Source organism: Tamandua tetradactyla, chromosome 13 (genome assembly GCF_023851605.1).
Source record: "Tamandua tetradactyla isolate mTamTet1 chromosome 13, mTamTet1.pri, whole genome shotgun sequence".
NCBI lineage: Eukaryota > Metazoa > Chordata > Mammalia > Pilosa > Myrmecophagidae > Tamandua > Tamandua tetradactyla.
Window position 1 is genome coordinate 54,503,689 of NC_135339.1, and position 13,863 is coordinate 54,517,551.

A 13,863-nucleotide genomic window follows, 5' to 3' on the forward strand; every position below is an offset into this window, starting at 1 on the left:
ATGTAAAGATAGTTCAATACAAGAAAATCAGTTAATGTAATACAGCACATTAACAAATCAAAAGGGAAAAATCATACGGTTATCTCAAATGATTCTAAAAAAGCACCCTCAATATGATAAAGGGTGTATATGACAAACCCATATCCAGCATGGTACTCAATGGAGAGAGACTGAAAATTTTGCCCTTAAGATTGGGAAAAAGACAAAGATGCCATCTGTCACCACTTTTATTCAATATTGTACTTCAAGTTCTAGCTAGAGCAGTCAGGCCAGAAAAGGAAATAAAAGACATCCAAATTGGAAACGAAAAAGTAAAACTTTCATTATTTGCTAATGACATGATGCTATACTTGGAAAATCCTGAGAAATCTACAACAAAGTCACTTGAGCTAACAAATAAATTCAGCAAAGTGGCAGGATATAAAAGTAATGTGCAGAAATCAATAATGTTTCTATATGCAAGCAATTACCTAAGTGAGGAGTCAATTAAGGAAAAAATTTCATTCAAAATAGCAACTAAAAGAATCAAGTATCTAGAAATGAACTTAACTAGGGATGTAAAGAACTTGTACACAGAAAACTACATAACATCTACCTAAAACTACATAAATATCAAAGAGGATCTAAATTTGTGGAAAGACATTTCCTGTTCATGGATAGGAAGGTTAAATGTAGTTAAGACGTCAATTCTACCCAAATTGATCTACAGACTCAACACAGTACCAATCAAAATTACAACTTACTTTGAAGGCTTGGAAAAGCTAGTTACCAAATTCATTTGGAAGGGAAAGAGACCCCAAATAGCTAAAAGTATTCTAAAACAGAAGAACGAGGTGAGAGGATTAACACGTCCCAATCTTAAAACTTATTATAAAGCCAAAGTGATTAAAACAGCATGGTACTGGCACAAAGATACAAGTATTGACCAATGGAATTGAATCAAAAGTAAAGAAATAGACCACCAAGATCTACGGTCAGCTAATCTTTGACAAGGCCCCAAATCCACTGAGCTGGGACAAAATAGTCTTTTCAATAAGTGGGTATGGGAGAACGGATATCAATAGCCAAAAGAATGAAAGAGGACCCTTATCTTACATCTCTACAACAATTAACTGAAAGTGGATCAAAAACCGAAGTATAAAAACCAGTACTGGGTGGTGCAAGGATAGTTCAGTGGTATAATTCTCACCTGCCATGCAGTATAAAAACCAGTACTGTATTTCCTCTTCTGATAGGTGTCTGTTCAAGTCTTTTTCCCATTTTGTAATGGGGTTGGCTGTCTTTTTGTTGTTGAGTTGAACAATCTCTTTATAAATTCTGGATACTAGACCTTTATCTGGTATGTCGTTTCCAAATATTGTCTCCCATTGTGTAGGCTGTCTTTCTACTTTCTTGATGAAGTTCTTTGATGCACAAAAGTGTTTAGTTTTGAGGAAATACAAATGGCCAAAAGGCACATGAAGAGATGCTCAATGTCCCTGGCCATTAGAGAAATGCAAATCAAAACCACAATGAGATATCATCTCACACCCACCAGAATGGCCATTATCAACAAAACAAAAAATGACAAGTGCTGGAGAGGATGCGGAGAAAGAGGCACACTTATCCACTGTTGGTGGGAATGTCAAATGGTGCAACCACTGTGGAAGGCAGTTTGGTGGTTCCTCAAAAAACTGAATATAGAATTGCCATACGACCCAGCAATACCATTGCTAGGTATCTACTCAAAGGACTTAAGGGCAAAGACACAAACGGACATTTGCACACCAATGTTTATAGCAGCATTATTTACAATTGCAAAGAGATGGAAACAGCCAAAATGTCCATCAACAGACAAGTGGCTAAACAAACTGTGGTATATACATACGATGGAATATTATGCAGCTTTAACACAGAATAAACTTATGAAGCATGTAATAACATGGATGGACCTAGAGAACATTATGCTGAGTGAGACTAGCCAAAAACTAAAGGACAAATACTGTATGTTCCCACTGATGTGAACCGACATTCGAGAATAAACTTGGAATATGTCATTGGTAACAGAGACCATCAGGAGTTAGAAATAGGGTAAGATAATGGGTAATTGGAGCTGAAGGGATACAGACTGTACAACAGGACTAGATACAAAAACTCAAAAATGGACAGCACAATACTACCTAATTGTAATGTAATTATGTTAAAACACTGAATGAAGCTGCATCTGAGCTATAGTTTTTTGGTTTGTTTGTTTTGTTTTTTTATATATATTTTTTGTATTTTGTATTTTTATTTTTTCTCTATATTATCATTTTATTTCTTTTTTTGTTGTCTTGCTATTTCTTTTTCTAAATCGATGCAAAAAACAAACAAACAAACAAACAACAACAACAAAAAAAAACAGTACTGGGTGGTGCAAGGATAGTTCAGTGGTATAATTCTCACCTGCCATGCGGGAGACCCAGGTTCGATTCTCAGACAATGCACCTCCCTCTCCCCCCTAAAAAAAAGAACCAGTACCATAAAGCTCCTAGAAGAAAATGTAGGGAAATATCTTCAAGACCTAGTAACAGGAGGTAGTCTCCTAACCAAAGCACAAGCCATAAAAGGCAAAATATACAAATGGGAACTCCTCAAAATCAAAGGCTTTTGTGCCTCAAAAGATGTCAAAAAGGTGAAGCAGTGGCCAACTCAGTGGGAGAAAATATTTGGAATCACACATCAGATAAAGGTTTGATACCCTGTATACATAAATAAATCATACAACTCAATAACAAAAGAACAAACAAACCAATTATAAAATGGTCTAAAGATATGAGTAGGGATTTTTCTGAAGAGCAAATACAGACGGCTAGAAAGCACATGAAGAGATGCTCATTTTCATTAGCTATAAGTGAAATGCAGATCAAGACTACAATGAGATACCACCTCACCCATAACAATGGCTGCTATTAAACAAATGGGAAACTGCAAATGCTGGAGATAATGTGGAGAAATTGGGACACTTAAGCACTGTTGATGGGAATGTATAATGGTACAGCCACTATGGAAGACAGTCTGACGGTTTCTCAGAAAACTAAATACTGAGTTGCCCCAATGTCCTGACAATACCACTACTCAGTATATACCCAGAAGAGCTGAAAGCAGTGACACAAACAGACATTTGCACATTGATGTTCACGGCAGCATTATTCACAATCACCAAAAGATAGAAACAATCTAAGTACCCATCAACAGATGAGTGGATTAAGAAAATGTGGTATATACATATGACAGAATATTATGCAGCAGTAAGATGAAATGACGTCCAGAAGCACATCACAAGATGGGTGAGCCTTGAGGACATAATGCTGAGTGAAATAAGCCAGACACAAAAGGATAGATACTGTATAATTCCACTTTTATGATCATGGCAAAGATAAAATCAGAGGCTTTAATATAGAGTATAGGGGACCTAGAGATACACAGAAGTGAGAGATGGGTGCATGGTTAGCTAACGAGGTTGAACTTAAATGTAAGGGAATAGATGTGAAGGTGGTTCACTAGTGGGTATAAACGTAATATTATCATATTGAAAGTGAACATGATAGGAGACATGTATAGACATGTGTCCCACTGATTAACATTACAAATAATATAAAGTTCTTGCATGAACTATTGCAAAGGTGTAATTTTGTACAAAGAATATATAAGTTGGGGTATAGGGCCAAAACTGCTATTGCATGTTATGGGCTATGTTTAACAGGAAAACATCAACAGTACCACAACAATACCAGGGGTAAATAATGGGGGGGGGAGGGATAAGAGTTAAGAAGAGGTTTGGATTTTCTTTTTGGTGATGGTGTCTCTTGGGAACAATGAAATTATCTAAAATTGAGCATGTTGATGGACTGTTGACCTTGGACATTATACATGATGTCAAATGAATGGAGGTAGCTGAAAGATACACTGACTGAGAAGCAGATTGGAGACAATGATGTATACATACGATTGAATATTGTGCTGCTAGAAAAAGGAATGAAGTTGTGAGGCATGCAATATTATGAATGAACCTGCGGGACAACTGGTGAGGCAAAATAAGCCAGAAACAAAAGAGCAAATATTGTATGGTCTCATTCAGAAAACACTTACGAGAAAACAGGGGCCTAGATCGTAAGCTCTTACAGCAGTCACATTTAGTCCAGGATGGTAATTGTTAATTCTGGATTTTGAGGGGCTGTTTTATATATACATAACCTAGTATTTAGAGATAAGAATGAAGCTGATAAGGTTGGGATTAAGGTAATCCGAATACAGGGGTAAGGAAGATACTGTCTACATTTTAGAACCGCACCTACTCTTTGAGGCCAAAGGAAGAAAGGCTTATTTTGTCCAGAACCTAAATTTTCTGTAGCACATAATCTAACTCAACCTGTATGGATAGAACATTTAAACAATCCAAAGACAGGGAGCCCAGAATAAAAATGAGGGCCTTTAATCCTGTATAACTTAATGTAACACCTGGATATATCCCAGAGTATATTAAGCAGATAATCAAAGAGTGTTGGCAAAGTCCCTCGAGGGACAGAAGAAAAAATATGTAACTATTAAACTTGACCAGCAGGGAAATCCCTGACACTGTGTCAAGCATTAAGGTCAGCCAAAGCAACAGGCAAGCCCTTGATCTTGAGGCTTGATCTTGTGAAGTTTATGTATGTAGTGAAAAAACTTAGCCTACCTATAGCTATGCCTAAGAGTTATTTCCAGATGACGTCTTCTGTTGCTCAGATGTGACCTCTCTCTAAGCCCAACTCTGTAAATGAAACCATTGCTCTCCTCGCTACATGGGACAATGCATCCAGAAGTGAAATTCTTCCTGGTGGCGTGGGTGACGTCTCCCAGGGATGAGCCTGGCCCTGGCACCATGGGATCAACAATGCCATCCTGACCAAAAGGGAGAAAAGAAGTGTAACAAATAAGGTATCAAAGGTTGAGAGAGTTCAAATGTCGAGAGGCTACTCTGGAGGTCACTCTTATGCAAGCTTCAGTTAGACATTGCTACCTATTGTAGCTTGCCAACCCCTAAACAAATCATTCTTGCCAATCCTAACAAACACCTAGGGTGTTACATAAGATTCCACAAAAATTTCACGCACTAGGATTACTTTCCAGAAACCGAGAACCTCCAGCTGGGTCCCTGGACCAGGTAATTCCTAAAATGCAGAGAGGCCAGCCTCTCAAGAACATCAACTAGTTTCCTCCCCCTACCCCATATTATCGACAATCCCTCCCAACATGAAAAAGTGAGAATGGGCATAGCCCAAACACCCCTACAGAATGGGAGAAAGATCAAATGTGATGGTCGAGTTATACAGAGAAGGTAGGGTTTAACAAATGAGTATGACCGCAGAATTATTATACTGATATTTCTTTCAGTCTCTAGTATCTTATAGCAACTAGTAAACCTAAAATTGTAGAGCTGTAACCCAAATTCTGAAATCTGTTCTACAACTAACTGTTGTGATGTGCTTTGAAATTTATTGCTTTTTGTATATATGTTATTTTTCACAAAAAAGAAAAAATTGAGGTAATAAAATAATCCTTATATTAAAAAATAAAAATAAACTTTTCTGACCACGTTGGCTTGTTCAAGCCTGATGAACAATTTAAACTGTCAGGACAGTTATGCTAGCAAACCAGGATAAGTGGCATGGACAGAGGTAAAAACAGAGGAAAGAAGAAGGGTGAAGAGGGGTTAATAACGTCCAGTAGGATGGCTCCAGTCTTAGGAGAGTGGCAGCAATTGTCATGTTGCCCTTTACCTTCAGAATCCCCATTTTGGTCACACCCTAGCCTGCCATCCAGGGTTTTAGAAAGCCAGTAGTGGTCAGAGCTGTAACTCAAAGTAACTCAGTAAGCCTGGGAAGTAATGTTGCTTTGGCAGAAACATACAGAATCTGTGCTGTCCCAATTGTCTCAGCTGTCTAATTCAGAAGATAACGATTAAATGTTTGATAAGAATGGATGAAGAAAAGCTCAGAACAGCAGATAAAACAAGTTCAGCTTCTGTTCATCATTTCTGAACTATCAGGCAAAGACAAAAAACTCACTAACTGTAACCCATACCAAATTCTGATATCTGTTCTACAACTAACTGTTGTGAGGTGCTTTGAAATTTATTGCTTTTTGTATATATGTTATTTTTCACAAAAAAGAAAAAAAAGAGGTAATAAAATAATCCTTATATAAAAAAATAAAAAATAATAAACTTTCCTGACCATGCTGGCATGTGCAGTTCTGAGGAACAATTCAAACTGTCAGGACTTGAGCAAGCAGACCCTCAGGGTCTCTGAGTCAGTACTGGGTGTTCAAAGGCACTCTGGCTATCAAAATTTTAAATGCAGACACCATTTGGCCCAGCAATTTCACTTATAGGACTGCATTTAAATTCTAGAAAAATATTCTATAGATACCTAATATGCTCAAGGTTATTTGTGCAAATAGTTACCGTAATACCAACTGCAAAACACCAGAGGCAGTTAAACATCCTCCATTTTACATAAATTATGGCCCCTTTATATAATGGAATGTGCTTACTCCTTAAAGGAAATGAGGTCGATTTCTAATTGACCTATGGCACAATCTCCAAAATATATTGTTAGGCGAGGGCGCATGGTGTTTGATAGGAAGGAAGGAGTGAGGGAAGAGAGAAGGAAGGACTAGGTAAATCATATTTCTGAAAAGATACACAAAAGAACTGCTAACAGTGGTTGCCTCTGGAGAAAAAAGGTGGGAGGAAGGCATCCTTTTCAATGCATACACTTCCCTTTTGTATTATTAGAATTTATTAACACGAACATAAATTATTTTTTAGTTAAAAAAAGGTGATTAATTTTTTAAGAACCTGTTAAACATTCCTCCTTAGAATAAAGCTAAATTAGGCCACTTTTTACTTAAGTATTGCTCCTTTTGTCCCTCTCCTATATAAATGTGGCCAATTAAAAAAATGCCCTGTGTTGATTTAAGAACATGCATTATAATAAACTTTCTGTTATAAAGGACAGCCCCACTTGGTTCCCTCTGGCACCTCATACTTAACTGTCACGAACTGAATTCTTCTGCTATTTAGCATTCTATTAATCAAATGTTCAACTGATAACTATAAAACAAGAGCTAATGTTAACACAACAGAAATTCTTTGCAAATCACTGAAAAAAGACTAAATTAGGTCCAATATTGTTTAAGTGTTAAGAACCTTCTTGTGGTTTTCTCTGAATATTGGCAGTTTGAACACGAATATATATCATTTGACTTTAACCTGTTTTGATGAGGAACTCCTAGAAAGATTTAAGGAAAGCATGTTTACATACACATCTTTGCATTTATGGGCAGAAAGTGGTGGGAAGGCAGTAGCTCACAGGTTCCCTGAAACTCCTTCGTGGATGTCAGATTAACACATTTTGGTATTTTAAGATAAATATTATGCAACAAGAGCTAGTCTTACTAGAGAAAAGATAGATACCCATAAATAATGGCTCTCACCTTAGGTGTGTACAAAACTCCCTCAAGAATTTGTTAAAAATGGAGAGTACCAGACTCCACCATCAGTTAATTCTCATTCAGTAATTAGGGCCTAGAAATCTGCATTTTCACAAAGACCTTAGTGAATTCTGAAGCAGGTGGAGCCAGACCCACCTTGAGAAACACTGTACTTAAAGAAACTCCCTTTCCTCAAGAGACTGAGGCATTGGTAGTATACTAAAACAGTGCTCTTCAAAGGGTAAAGGCATAGAGTTCCAAAGCAAGAAGAAAATAGCAAAACTTACACTTCCATTTACTTTACTTTTTATTTTTTTGCATGGGCAGGCACCGGTAATCGAACCCAGGTCTCTGGCATGGCAGGCAAGAACTCTGCCTGCTGAGCCACTGTGGCCCGCCCCAGTTTACTTTATTTTATAATGCAATTTTATTGAGATATAGCCACACACCAAACAAAACATCTGAAGTATATAATTACTGGCTTACAATGTCAGCACAGAGTTGTGCATACAACTCATGATCAATTTTAGAACATTTTTGTTACTACAGAAGAGAGTAAAAAAGAAAACCCAAATCCTCCCATACCCCTTATCTTCCCATTATTGACCCACAGTATTTGATGTAGTACATTTGTTACTGTTGATGAAAGTGAATTAAAATAGTACTGTTAACTATAAGTCCATAGTTTGCAACAGGTACATTTTTTCCTATATACCACTCTATTATTAACTCTTTGTAATAGTGTCGGACATTTGTTCTAATCCATGAAAGAACTTTTTAAATATTTATACAGTTAATCACAGATATTGACCACCACAAGATTTACTATTTTATACATTCCCATGTTTTAACCTCCAATTTTGCTTCTGGTAACATACATGACTCTAAACTTGCCCTTTCTACCACATTCACACACCATTCAGCACTGTTAATTATTCTCACAATAATGTACTACCGTCACTTCTGTCCATTTTCAAATTTTAAGTTCAACCTAGTTCAACATTCTGCACATATTAAGCAACTGCTCCCCATTCTTTATGCTCATTCTATATCTTGGAAACTTATAATTCATATTTTGTCTATGAGTTCACATATTATAATTAGTTCACATGAGTGATATCATGAAATATTTGTCCTTCTGTGTCTGACTTATTTCACTTTACATAATGTCCTCAAGATTTATCCATGTTGTTGCATACTTTAGGACTTCATTCTTTCTTACTGCTGAGTAATATTCCATCATACGTATATACTGCATTTTATTTATCCACCCATCTATTGATGGAGATTTGGATTGTTTCCATCTTTAGATAACTGTGAATAATGCTACTGTGAACATCAGTGTGCAAATGTTTGTCTGTGTCCCTGCTTTCAGATCTTCTGGGTATATCCTGACTAGCAGGATTTCTGGGTCAACTGTATACTCAGGCAACTGTATACTGTATACTCAGCTTCCTGAAGAACCATCAAACTGTCCTCCACAGTGGCTGTACCATTTTACATTCCCAGCAGCAGTGAGTAAGTGTTAGAATTTCTCCACATCCTCTCCAACACTTGTAGTTGCCTGTTTAACAGCGGTCACCCAAGTAGTGTGACATGATAGCTCGTTGTGGTTTTGATTTACATTTCCCTAATAGCTAGCGAAAGTGAGCATCTTTTAGTGTGCTTTTTAGCTACGATTCCTCATTGAAAAAATGTTTATTCATGTCTTTCACCCATCTTTAAATTGGGTTGTCTTTTTATTGTTCAGTTCTAGGACTTCTTTATATATTCTGGATATCAAACCCTTATCAGATATGTGGTTTACAAATATTTTCTCCCACTCAGTAGGTTGCCTATCACCCTTTTGGCAAAGTCCTTTGAAGCACTGAAATATTTGATTTTGAGGAGTTCCTATTTATCTATTTTTTCCTTTAATTTTTTGTGCTTTGGGTGTAAAATCTAAGAAACTACCATCTATCACTACATCTTGAAGATGTTTACTTACACTTTTTCCTAGTCAGAACATTCTAAAAGATGGGAGAACACTATAAATAATTCACAACATACTTGTTTGGAATTAACTGTATAGATACACTAAAAAAGTTACATTAAAACAGTCTTTTTTTTTTAATTGGAACATGTCCTTCCTCTTATCTGTCCAAATCTAATTCATTCTCTAAGACTCAGGTGAAGTTAGAGTTATATATGTATCTAATACATATAAACATCTGTCCCAATTATCCCAAATACTGTGAGGGTTAAATAAAATAAATATGCAAAAGTCTTTGGAATACTACATAAATGGACAACTTTCAGGTAAAATGTTACTTTGATTTATTTTTTTTTAATCATCAGTAAAGGGCGATGAAATGTAAATCATGCACTTTGCAAATACAACTAAAAATCAATGTACTAGGGTGCATGGGGTGTTTCAGTGGTAGAATGCAGGAGACCCAGGTTCAATTCCTGAACCATGCACCCCCCCCAAAAAAAATCAATGTACTATAAAAAAATCTAGTACTTTTACCAATTTTCAGTCTACATCATAACTGAATGGCAAAACTAAATTGCCGTAAATGTTATTTTTTCTCCCTCCTCTCACTCCCCCTCAGGCAGCTGGAGACAGTGGCAGTGTTTGTTATTTAACAAGTTTTTAAATGCCCATAGTCCTCCTTACATTGTATACCAATAATTTCAGCACTGATTCAGATTTGCCTGAAGAATCTGAAACACCCGGTATCTAGACTCAACCTCAAAGCTACTGAATCAGAATCTCCAGTGGGGAGAGTTGAAATATGCCTGATTTTTAAAATTCCAAAGAGGGCTCTGATGATTAAGAATTGTTGGCTTCTGAAAGATGGAGGATAAAGACTAAGACGGTAATGATGGTGATTTAAGGTACAAATATAAAAATGTTTTCGCATGAAGGAGAACAAATGAATGTCAACATTGCAAGGTGCTGAAAATGGATGTTACAAGAAAAAGTACAATCAATACAAGCTAGGGTCGATAGTCAACAGTAACACTGTAATATGCTTCTACTGAATGTGAACAAGCTGGGGGCATGGGGGATGGATATGTATTTTTCGTGGAAGAAAAGGAAATGTCTTCATACAGATTATGGTGGCAAAGGCATGTGTATTTACTTAGGTTGGATTGTATCATATGTGCATAAAACTGTTTAAAAATGAACTGAGAGAAATAAGTGCTAGAGAACATGTGGAGAAAGAGATGTACCTATTCACTCTTGGTGGGAAGCTGAGAGGTACAGCTCCTCCAGAGGGCAGTGTTATGGTTCCAAAGGAGGCTAGCAGGTGGGGATGTATTAAAATTCTGCAATGCCTTTGCTAGGTATATACGCTGGAGGAACTGAAAGTGGGGACAGGAATGGACATTTGCACACTGGTGCTTATGGAAGCAGTGTTCACAATTTGCACTGGATGAAAGTGGTCTAAGGGTACAACGACTGAAGAATGGAAGGGAGAACAGTGGTGTTATATACAATGGACTACTGATTGGCTACAAGAAAGAATGAAGTTGGGAGGCATGCAACTAGGTGAATGAACCTTAAGGACAGTACGTTGAATAAAATGTCAGAAACCAAAAGACAAGTATGCCTCACTCATATGGACTAACTATAGTATACAAACTCATCAAGAATTGAACTTAAGAACATGGGTTATCAGGTTGGAGCCTATTGTAAAGGGTCCTAGATTGTAAACTCTTACAGCAGTCACATATGCTTAGGAGTCGTAACTGTTATTTCTAAATTCTGAGATACTGAGCTATTTGTATATAACCTGGTCTTACCCTGAAACGTCAGGTATTTATGTGAAACCTGAGACTCACAGTTAGAGCACTGATGCCATGAAAGTCAGCATTACTTCATTCAACAATTGTTAAAAAAGCTGAAAAAGTGATTGATTAGACTATCTAGAGATAGGAATAAAGCTGATCTGGATGGGATTAATGTAAATCAGAATACTGGGTACAGGATGACATGGCCCATATTTCCAAACTTCTAACCTCTGTGTGAGACCAAAGGGAGAGATGTTTATTTGATGCAAAATCTGTATTTTGGGTAGCCTATTATCTAACTTAACTTATACGGTCGGTTTACTTGAACACCAAAATTACACAGATTCTTACATAGGGAGTGAGATCTTGTTGGTTTGTATAGGTTAGTGTGATGCCCTGATACATCCCAGAGTAATTTGGGCAGTTAATACAAAGTATCTGCAAAGTCCCTTTAGGAGACTATGGAGAAAGGAGGAAATATTCAACTTCCTCATCTGGGGATTTCCTGATATTCTCACAAGCAGTTGAATTGGACATTCTCACAACCAATTCAATAGGCCAAGCCCTCAATCTGGGGGCTCGCTGCTATGAAATTTATTTGTGCAAAGGAGAAGCTACACTTACTGATAATTATGCCTAAGAGTTAACCCCAGAGAATTTCTTGTGTTGCTCAGATGTAGCCTCTCTCTATCTCTAAGCCAACTTGGCAGGTGAATTCACTACTCTCTCTCCTACATGGGATGTGACTCCCAGGGGTGGAAATCTCCCTGGCAATGCAGGATCTGACTCTCGGGGATGAGCCAGACCCAGCATGATAGGAATGAGAAAGTCTTCTTGACCAAAAGGGGAAGAGAAAAATGAGACAAAATAAAGTTTCAGCTGCTGAGAGATTTCAGAGTAGAGAGGTTATCCTGGAGGATATTCTTATGCATTATATAAATATCCCTTTTTAATTTATGTGTATTAGAGTAGCTAGAGGGAAGTACCTGAAAGTGTTCAACTGTGTTTCAACAGCCTTGATTCTTGAGGACTGTATAACTATACAGATTTTATAATGTAACTGTGATTGTGAAAACCTTTGTCTGATGCTGGTTTTATCCAGGTGAGTGAAAAAAAAAAGATAAAATATAAATAAATAGTAGGGGGAAATAAAAGGTAAAAATTGGGTTGACTGAAATACTGGTGGTCAGTGAGAGGGAGAGGTAAGGGATATAGGATGTATGATTTTTTTCTTTTTATTTCTTTTTCTGGAGTGATGCAAATGTTCTAAAAATGATCATGGCGAATATAATGGTGAAGAATGCACAACTATGCAATGACATTGTGAAAACTGATTGTATAATATGTTGGACTGCATGTGTGTGGAAATTTCTCAAAAAAATAATAAAAAAATGATATCAGGGAAGCTGAGTTGTTCATATTTACAGGAGCTAAATTCTATATGAATATGGCAGAGAGGATGAAAAATGGTTAATAATCTAAAAAATTAAATAATTTAATTAATAATCTAAAGCTGAAAGTTTCAAGCATTTACCACAAAACTGACCTTGATTTTGAGACACAGTTTGCTAAATAAAAAAGAAAAGAAAGAGAAAAAGAATTGGTGCTGTCTAGTCACATCTTTTTCTGAAACAGAATTCTTGAAAATTCTATAGCTGAGTATTTTATAAAGGGAGTCACTAGAAAAAGGTAGGTATTCATGGATAATCTGGGCTGTTTCCCTATTAAAGAGTTGATAATATGCTTTCAAACTAATTTACTACACAGCAGCCTCCTTACTCAATAGCTCCATCTACTGGAAGAACTTGAGGAAAATCTTCCTACAATTTTAGAACAGATTTTATTTAAAATGTGAGCTGTGTTGTAAAATTAAAACAAAAACCACTACATTTCTCTTACGCAATATCTTTTTGGCAGATGGATATATATTTTTTGAACCTAGATAAAGAACTTTCAGAAGTGTCTAAAAGTAGCTATACCTCATTTTACACAGTAAAACATATTCTTGAAAAACTATATTACAGTTTATTTTTTCCTCCTTATTGGAATCATTTAAAGTACCCAGGGAGTTCTGTCTCAAGTTGATGAACTGAGCATACATGTTACACTTCCTTCCCTCCTGAAGTCACTGAAAGGGAAATTTTAAAAGTATAAAAGGCATTAAATTCATAAAGACTCTCAGAGTAGGAAAGGAGATGGTAATAGTAAACAATTAATTTTAAAGAATTTCTGGAAGATTAAATGCTCATATGATCATGCTGGCATGTAGGCCCAGCATGCAAAGGAGAAAGCTGAAGCACAGGTGGGAGTTTTTATACCACAGTAAACCTTACCCCTTCCTTAGAAGGGTAGAAATAATAAGTCACTTTAGAATTAGAAAGAAATGGACCAACAAATGTCTAAGGGAAGTTTAAAATAAATACATAAATGAATAAAACAGATAAGGAAATATTATGAGAAAACTTAATGGGCTCCTTTAATCTGAGCCCACAAAATGTCTAGCAAAATGAATAAAAAAGAACATGCCACCTAAATATATCCCTGTGAAACTCCAAGTGTAAATGAAAATCCTAAAAGTTTGCAAAG

The 13,863-nt window shown here is 36.5% G+C and overlaps 1 protein-coding gene across 1 annotated transcript in view; it reads right to left on the bottom strand.

Annotated features, from left to right (window-relative positions):
* RPP30 (ribonuclease P/MRP subunit p30) overlaps positions 1 to 13,863 on the bottom strand; it is a 46,010-nt gene that overhangs the window by 25,564 nt on the left and 6,583 nt on the right. The gene's annotated exons all lie outside the window — the stretch shown is intronic.